We start from the raw sequence: 9,816 nt of genomic DNA, 5'->3' as shown, positions 1-9,816 counted from the left end.
ATCAAGCCCCCTATAGTTAGTCTTATCTCTGCTTGGATTGCTGTTGAGAAAAAACAAACCATATCATAGGCAGTAATGGAGACTGATGAGCCATTTTTATAAAGACCACAATACATAAACAGAGATGAGTTAAATTGATATAATTGTTGATGGAGTTGAGCTATGTATAGTTTCTCTAAAACCAAAATTCTAGGATCATATTTGCAGTGGTCTTATTCTTCCATGTATGACCACAGCATCATTGGCTGTATCTTTCAATTAAAGTGGTCGTTTAGAAAGTTGTTTTACTTTGTTCTCAGTATTAACTGAAACATCTAAATTTAAATTCACTATTAGATTATCTAATCCTTCATAATAACTATTAGACATGTTTCCTCTGATAATTGAGTGACATAAAAAATAAAAGCTAGCACATTATATACTTTAAATGTATGCAAAGCTATATAAATTCATTTATAAACTTGAAGGTATTTTAAATGTGTGTGTGTGTATATATATATATGTATATATATACACACACACATTTCTCTTTAGAGGATTTTTTTAACATTGAAAATAAAGTATTTGTATAATTTTTGCATTTTCTTCTAGAAATGCAAAACTCTTCGAGCAAATTAATTATCTCCCACTTTACGAATAATATATTGTTTCTTCTCTCAATAACTTAGAAGTTATTTTAGAAGAATGCACATACTAGGTAGGCAAGTAATTCATAAATCTTAAACCAAAGATAATATTAAACCTTAAATCAAAGATAAAATTAAACATTAAATTATGTTTGGGTCCTATTTAAATTACCAGACTTGAGAGATATAGTTTAATTATCAGACTTTAGTGGTACTACAGCCAAATAGAATGTGTGGAACTTATTTGGAAACTAATACAAAAAAATATAATCTAAATAAAGCTATTTGTGAAAAAACGAGAAAAAAAACTGTTAAGGGCTGTATATTAGACAATATTAAAGACTTTTTGTAACTTTGTTAGGTATGGTGATGACATTGTGGTCACATAGAAAAGGCCTTGTTTATCACCATCAATCCCATTTCCATCAATGGTCCTTAGCGCCTGCTGCCATTTCTTCCGGTCACACTAGGTGAACTGCTTCATGCTTCCCCACTTTGTACAGTACAATTAAGTTGCATTGAATCCTTCGAGAAAGGGAAGGGAAAGGAGGGACAGGGAGTGGAGAAGAGAAACAAACCCACACCCAGAGCATAAAAATTTGAGTGATTATCTTTAAACCTGGGATAGGTTAGCCACGAGTGCTCATTGGTACCAAGGACAAAAAAAGTATCCCTAATTCATACATAAAATCAGAACATAAATTCCCATTAACATGAGTGCAAAGTAGTCCAGGATTGTTTCTTAGATTTCTGACATATACACCATCTACTTCTCTCAGCCTGTACCTTTGAAATTCCCTTTCCTTTTTTAGGCTTTTCTTACTATCACACATTTTCAGTCTATTTTTTTAGTAGAATGGGTCTTTGTGGGATATGCCCTAAATCCTGACATGAATGTGAATGTTTTTCTCCTTCCAGACATTAGAAACATTGTCTTCTTTATAGCTCAGAGGGATTGCTAGCCACATGCCCTTCCATATGCACAGGGAAGTCTTTCAGAATCCCCTGCTCCAGGGAAACCCCTTTCTGCCAGGAGCGGCCCTGTGTCTGGACTCACAGCTGGCAAGAGCAACTCCTTGGCCACGCATAGCAGCAGGCTGAGCAGCCTTCCATGCGTGTATCTTTGTGTGCAGCAGCAACCAAAGCATTTACAAGGTGCCAGTTTGCTCAGGCAGGGCAACATGGAGAAGCAGGGCAGGTTGATCTTTGGCACATCACTCTCATCATAAACTCAGTCCCATTCTTCGGCCAGGACAACAAATGATTATTTCACAAACAAGCCTCATGTTAAAAATCTCAAAGTGATTTTACTTTCATTTACAAATTGCCTATAACATCTGAACCATATGATAATATTAAAGTATGTGACTTAAATTTGCCATTAAAATATATATTCCACAATTATAATAATAATCATTAAATTTATCCTTTCCTCCTTGTTGAAAATATAACCATAATAAAAGTTGGAAATTGAAAATGAAATGAGACAAAAGAGACCAGAAGGAAGGAGTTAGAAAGGAAAGTGGAACTAGAATAAGAAAGATCCAGAGATGTTTAAGGGAAGAAATAAGAGAAAAAGCAGAAAGATAGGAAGAAATGATGGTAAAGTAAGACTAGACTAGAAAAAGGAAAAAGAACAAAGAAATGAGTGCAATGGGAGGGACAAAGAGAAGAAAAGATGTCCTGGGATTGAAGGTATTTTTTTCTGTGTGTTTACCTTCTCTTGTGCAAATCTCTCAGTCAGGTGCCCATTCTGGGATCATATTGAACAAATCATCATTTAGTTTTGTGGAAAATTCATTCATACTGGAATTTTCTAGTAAACTTTACTTACCAGAATCTTTACTTATAGTAAGAACCAAACATGCAAGTCTATCACTAATGATTAGTCTGCAGTGTTCAATGTGGGCAATTTAGCAGAGATTTAGCTTCACAGACCCTTGTGTGATACCATAGCTTCAATCAAGAACGAGCTTGAGCAGTCTATTTTCACCCCTACAATAAGGGAAGACACATTACTGTGACTCATTCATTTTCTCTGAAATAGTTTCAGTCACTCACTAGCACTACATAGATAGTCATTTTCAGATGATTTTAAAAGAGTTTTTGTTTCTGACAAAGAACTGATCTCTTCAATGACATCATTTTTTTCATTCTTAAGAAAAGCAACAATTTTCTTTTATGGCTGTATTATCATTATCCAGAGATTAGTTTTCTGTCTAATGTAGATTTATTTCAAGAAAAAATATAATATTATGTTGGCTAATCTATATATTAAAAGGACTCTTCAGATGGTTACCAATTCTTCTTAAAATTTTCCAAGTTCATATTGTACTTAGATGGCCCCACAATATTATGTGAAATGAGGTTTTTAGCGTAGGAAAATATGGTTATTCAAATTTAAAATGTACTGCTTATAACACATCTCTTCTCTGTGTAAACAAACATTCTTTGGTTTAAGAGACTCCACAAATTAAAAATGTTTTCACTGAATATTAATTTGCTCAGAGTTACAGTATGAATAACAATATGACATGCAGTGTTCAAACGTACTTGAACATGTAACACTTTTTTCTTGGGATACTGATTAATATGAAACGTTGATCTTTATTATTTAATTTGACCAGTACAAAAATGCAAATCAAGAATCATGAAAAGATCCTTAAAAAATGGAGTTAACTCATTAATAGATTTTGCAGATGAGAAAGTTAACAAAAAAAGCTGTGTATTACAGGTGTGTGTCTAGTAGGTAGCAGATCGCAGAGGTCTGAATTCCTAGCTCTTATGTTTTGTTTTTGTGTTTAAGTTTTCAGTCTTACCACGGAGGGTGACCTTCTCACTCAATCTTATTTGTACAATGCCAGATTGTGAATATACAAAATCAACCAATCAGACCACATCCATGCCAAATCTACTATGTAAATGTAAGTCCATACTGGCTGTTAACTTTGATGGGTTGTAAAGAAAATGGAGGTTCCTATGGCCAGGATTCTCACCTGACTGTAGTCTGCTTGCCCACGGCACACATGTGGGAAATGTGTTGTTATTGACTCTATAAAGAGCTCTGCCCAGTGCTCTGGGCTGCATGGCTACAGGAGAGCAGAGGCTGGAGTGGTGGCTGCGACCAGGACAGAAACTGAGACGGCTGTGGGGGCGAAGAGGCCCAGAGACAGAGACCGGCTTGCTGCATGCAGATTTGCTCAGAGGTGGATGGGATTCTAGTGCTTGACCTGCCACTGTGGTAATGAGGTTGGGTATAAACCCTTTTACCCCAAGAATGTTCCATTGTCATTTTTCAGACTTACCGAATCAAGAGTGAACTTGTCCAAAGCTGAAACTCATTGGCAAGACATGGATAAAACTGTAACCAAACATACCCTGAAAGAAAAAATAATTCAAAGTATAAAATTAAAATGACAGAGGAGGAAAGAAAGGACAATAGAAGAGAAAAGAACAGAAGATAGGAGAAGCTCCAATATCAAGTCATGAACTCCAACAATTTAATTATGGAATTAGGAGATGGCTTGGGAATGTAAAGAATTGCTGGTGGAAAGAATAAAGAAAGTGTCATCTGATTCAGGGTAAAAATGAGCTTCAAAAGAGGAGTTCTGATGCAATGTTGAATCCTCTCTTAAAGTCTGAGTGCAAAAAGACAAAAAGGGACCGGAACATAGTTTATTCAAATCAAGGAGCTCAGATTATTTTACAGGATACAAATTTGGTGTGCCAGAGTATTTATATTTCACATTCTGTGCAGGTTTCTCAGTGTCTATACTTGTTGGTAGAAAGAATTTCAATCCAGACAAAATTCGTTTCTTTACCTTTTTAAATTTTTTCTACAAATAGACTTTCCCATATCTAGTGGGCATTCAATCTACACAAAAGCTATATGCTTTAAAATACTAACTCCTAAATTATGGGCTTGGGTCAGATTGTCCTGATTCAATTTTGGCTGTAACCACCTATTCTCAGTGTGATATTGGGCAAGATACTCGCCATCTGTGGCTCATTTTCATTATTAGTAAAATGGGAGAGGAGTAGTTCTTAATTTATGGAGTTGTGAGGAATAGGTAAGCTAATACATGTAGTGGTTTTGGAAAAGTGCCTGGCTCATCAATGGCCAATACACAGTTGCAGTCCCAAAAAGCAAAAAAAAATTCCTCTCACATGTGCTTAACTGAAAAGAGGTTAATAGAGAGTCTATTTAATGAGAAATGTGGAAAGCTCTGGAAGCCAGTAAGGAATATGAGACACTCCTGGACTATAACAGTAAGGAGTATACACTAAATCTAGGCTGAAGGGCAAAGAGAGGAATTAACGACACCAGTGCCTGAGGAGAGCTGGAGCTGTGGCCGAGATTACTCTCTATTTCTTTGTACCATAGCCTTCCTGTGCTTTGCATTGCTTGAACCCAAGGGGCCCAAGTGGTACAGTCCTTAGCAGGCAGCTCCCTGGAGCTCAGAGCACAGAGGAGCAGAAACTGTATGAGGATGGGGAGGAGGCAATAAAGTTTTATAACCAGAAAATTCTACTTTTGTGATTCAGCATCCATTTTTGTCCTTGACTTGGATAAAAATATTTCCTCCTTAGAGGTCCTCTCAGCAGCTGTGTCACCATGGGATCATGTCAGTTCAGTCATACTGTCTTCTAGAACATAAGTTATAACAGTACTTTCCATATATGAAGACAGAGAAAAAGACAAAGAGAAACAAACACTTAACATAAAATACAGCTACAACAGTATCTACCGTAGAAGGTCATAAAACCCAAATTGATAACCATTGCTTCCTTCTGACATCATCTATTCCATGTTCCCCTTAAACTCTGTCAGCACCTCCTCTGCTCTGGGTCCTTTACCCAGCGTAGTGACTGACCCCAGTCATCATTTGTACAAGATCCAAGACCTTAATGATCCTGTCCTCACTGGTTGCTGCATTTACTTTTGGTCATTCTTATTGGACGTGAATTATTAAAATGTGCGCCAGTGAGTCTCCTTGTGTAATTCTAGTCAAAGGATTTAACTGAAAAATTTTAATGACCATTTACACGTGTGGCAGACTGCAGAGATCTTCCATCTACTAGACATGCACGTGTAACACGTGCATTTACGTATGTGTGTCCCAGTGTAAAGGAATCAACTACACATGTTTAGAAGCCAGGGCCTGGCCATATCAGGGAGCAACCTCCTGAGGCCCAATACCTATGGCCTGACACTATTCTTGAGATTTGAGAGCTGACTCTGAGCCACTGCCAGGATGCTGTGCTGAAGCAGGAGAGAGCAGAGTAAGCAATAACTGACACTTACTCCCTCTTACTTCTGGCCCATGCCTGCCATTAACTGCAACCCATTGAAGACCAAAGGCCAAGGGAACTGAAGTGAAGAAACCCTTAGGCCTCAACCCACCATGACACAGATCAAAGCAGAGAAAGAGGAAAATGGATCTGGTTGGGCAGATAGAGAATAACTGATATATATGTGTTAAGTCTTATTTTATTCTTATTAATCTATCTTCAGTCTTATTCCTACTTCTTTTGGGCCACTGGTGAATCTAGTGATGGACAGCCTTTCAAACAAAAATAAAACGAATTGTGTGGTATGGGTTATACCAAAGAGTTTTGTTGGCCAAAAGAAAAAGTTGACTTAAATTTCTTTGAGCTATTTAAGGAGCTGAGTATAAGATTTTACTTCCGTGTGCTAGCACTGTATTCCTTGGAGGGCTCATAATGAAATCAGTCATACATAGGTAACTGCCATTCTAAGCTTACACTTTAAAAAGGATGATCTGACATCACCTGAGGGCAAAAACAGTGAAGATAAGAGTCCTTGTATCTAGAAATGTAATGCAAAGGGAAGGAAGCCAAAGAAATATGTATTGGTGAAAAAGGCAATGTCACAAGAACTTAGGAAAGGTCCAGCCTTGAGAAACAGCAAGGGCTAAAACTCTGCAAAGTGTTCTGTAACTTCCTTTTATTGGCCCTATAGTCTTAGAATTATCTTGTAAATTAGATTTCCTAATTGTTTAATAATTTTAGTTTATTACAAAATACTTAAAGGCAGCTATTGCTTTTATTTCAGCAAGTAAATTTAAAAATCAGGGCAATATGAGTGCCCATCTGTACAATCTAACATTTAGTTTCCTCCACAGTGAAGAAAAAGGATTCATTTGGTCATGGATGGATAATTAAGACTGTAAAATGACTATATTTTGTTCTTTCAGTTAAGGCTTCTAATGTTTCCTGAAAATGTATTTGAATTTCTCTTCCTCATTTAGAAAAGAATTTAGGAAAACACTTCACTTTTTTGTGATCCAGAATTCCCAATAACAAATTATAAACAGAGATGTACTGTTTAGAAATAATGATGATGCACTTTCTGCAGCCTTCAGCAGTGGTTGCCAATGATTAGGGGCTGGTTAGGTTTGGCAGCCTACACTGAAGCATGTTACCAATGTACTCCACAAGGTGCTCTCATCCTTGATCCACAAAACTGCCCTCTGAAGTAAGTTGTCTTGCATCTTAGGAAGATGACAACTGTTACACATTCTTAAATAAAACCTGGACCTTGCAGTAGCGTGATGCACGCTAAATCACTCTATCACTGTGAAGCTTATTAAAAATGAATGAAAATCTAGCAACCAGCTCTTCATCAAAATATTCATGAGACTATCCCCTGTCCCCATAGCAGAGAAGTACTTTGCAGGCTTGGATCAGTGTGTTAAAGACTCCCCCAGTATGCATGGACACAGTGGGCCATGGCAGCTCTGAAAGAGTCATTACAGTCTATCTTGCCAATGGTCTGTGCACGAGGACTCCCTTAGCCTGCACTGACACGATGCACAATGATGGCTTCAGAACATAAGATGATGACTTCAGTGGGAGAACCATAATGGTTGCATTAAGATTTCAGGAAAATTTCAATGGGAGCATCTCATACACTTCTCGTGAGATCATAATGACTCAGATGAGTTTGTTATGATCTCAGTAGAAGTTGAAAATATAAGAGACAAAACCAGAAAGATGGAGTCATTTCAAAGTCATATTTTTTATTCCCCCTCAGTTTAAAGTATTTTCTTATGTTACACAAACAACAATAATAATCAGTGATACATTACTGACAGATTGACAAAAAGAATGTAAATAAAAATAATAGTAATAACAACACTAAACATGTACTGATTACTATGCTTATTTGCTATGCCAGGCACCCCACTACATGACCTTCATACCTATCATCTCATTTCATACCAAAACCACCCTGAAGTTAATGGTATGATTTTTCCTTCATCACAAGTGGCAAAACAGGGCCTTAGAAAGGGTAAGTAACTTACTTAAGGAACTAGATGATCAAATGTTCTAAGAAAATGAGTTTAACAACTGGATTAATCTTACCTTGTTATATAAATTCAAATTTCTGAATTTCAGGATTCTCATGAATGATTGCTATACAATCTGATTGCTATACAAGCAATCATATACAGACAATAAAAAGTTCAGTAAATATGAGTAACCTTTTGCAAAAGCTTTTCAAAATTTCCTCATTCAGTTCTCCTAGCAACATTGGAAAAAGTTATGATTAATCTCATAGTATAATAAGGGAGATAAAAACAGAGATGTCTGACCCGGGTCCAGTTTATTCAGAGTGCCTCAAAGAAAGTAATACAGCCCTAATCACCAACTAATGGAGCTGAGCTTGCCTGTTTTGTTCCCCATACTCACAGACCTTTTCCTTTAATGAAATCTTAAGCAAATCTCAATATAAACAACAAGTAGGGATTGAGCTGCTTCCCGTAAGTGAAGGGAACGATGAAGCTCAGTCTGTCTGCCAACATTCAATTTTTGTCTGTTTTTGATAAACCAATGCTTTAGCTAATTTTAATATACAACAACCTGAGTCTTTGTTCAAGATACAAGTCGAATCTCACATACACACTATATTTGCAAAAGAGATGAACAGAAACAAGTTTGTGCATCCACATACATTCTCATCAAACAATTGGAACCTGGAAAAGATATTATAACTTTAAAGTTGCTTCAATAGAAAGTCACAAGAGTATTTCCTCTGGAAACCAGATTTTCATGAAACTTAATAAGGTGTTATTCTTCCCAACATGGGAGAGGTCATTAGTAATCAGCTTTAACAAGTATTAAATATCATGACAGTGTGCAGGTACCTGGAATTTTGTTAATACTCCATTTATTTTTACATGGCCAAGGCTTAGGAACACTTTAGATTGGGAAGAATTATTTTTTACTTACCTCATATTGTTCTAGCAGGGACCTTGAACCAGCCAGTGATCCATGTCATTTTACTGAACATGTCACATTAGAACAGCAGATTAATTCACAGCCAACAATAAACACTCCGGGCTGCTATAACCAGCCTCCATTGTAATGTCCAAACAACCATGTATGACATTATGCATTAATATTGCTAACCTTGGTAGTAACCTTTTTCATAATAAAAGAGTCCTTTTACCCAGAAAGCTAGTCACATGAAAATGTCATAATGTTCCAGGAAAAAACTGTACATGATTACACTTATGTATTGAGGGTGGCCAAACAAAACGAAAAATAATTTGTCATCTTGTTTGTCACAGTCAACTCAAGTAGAAAGAAAAGGGCTTTGGAAAAATAAAATTGAAGTAGAAATACAGGGAATGTTTTTTTTTGTTTGTTTAGCACTTAAATCTAACCAGGGAATTCGAGCGTGCAAGTGAAATTCATATTAACTTGTAAGGGTATTGCTGGAAGAAATATGCACCTATTTTTATCATAAATATTCCATCTCCCATATACCTTCGGAAAAGGTAAAGGACATTGAACTGCATTGAGAAAGCAGTTGCCAGCCACAGTAGTGAGAATACTGTCCCTGGGTTATAGTTGTTGCCCTAAGTTCACTGTGTGATATGAGACAGGCATTGCTGTGTTTCAGTAACTCAGCCAAAGGTCTCAGATTCTGATCAGTGAGAAGAATGCTATTTGCTCCTTTTTACCCTCACAGGAATATTATGATGTTTCAAGATATGATGTCTGTTAAGTGTTTGCTTAGGAAACAAGTGATTTATAAACCGTGATCTTACAGAAGAAAATTTAAGCTCTTGACAGTCACAGGAAAATGCAGTGACAGATCTTGCTCTTTCCAAAATGCAGCCCAATATCTCTCTTTTTAATCAGGATATTAAAAAGTTGG

At 36.6% G+C, this 9,816-nt stretch overlaps 1 long non-coding RNA gene across 1 annotated transcript; it reads right to left on the bottom strand.

Annotated features, from left to right (window-relative positions):
- Positions 1-793: 793 nt before the first annotated feature.
- Positions 794-9,028, bottom strand: LOC130681408 (uncharacterized). Its single transcript, XR_008994538.1, has 3 exons — positions 8,883-9,028; positions 3,932-4,004; positions 794-1,151 (listed from the first exon to the last, which is right to left on the bottom strand). It is a non-coding gene; the product is annotated as an uncharacterized LOC130681408 (long non-coding RNA).
- Positions 9,029-9,816: the final 788 nt, after the last annotated feature.

This window comes from Manis pentadactyla, chromosome 17 (genome assembly GCF_030020395.1).
Source record: "Manis pentadactyla isolate mManPen7 chromosome 17, mManPen7.hap1, whole genome shotgun sequence".
Classification (NCBI taxonomy): Eukaryota; Metazoa; Chordata; class Mammalia; order Pholidota; family Manidae; genus Manis; species Manis pentadactyla.
Note: the sequence above shows the minus strand (reverse complement) of the source record. Positions and strands in the feature narration are given on the sequence as shown.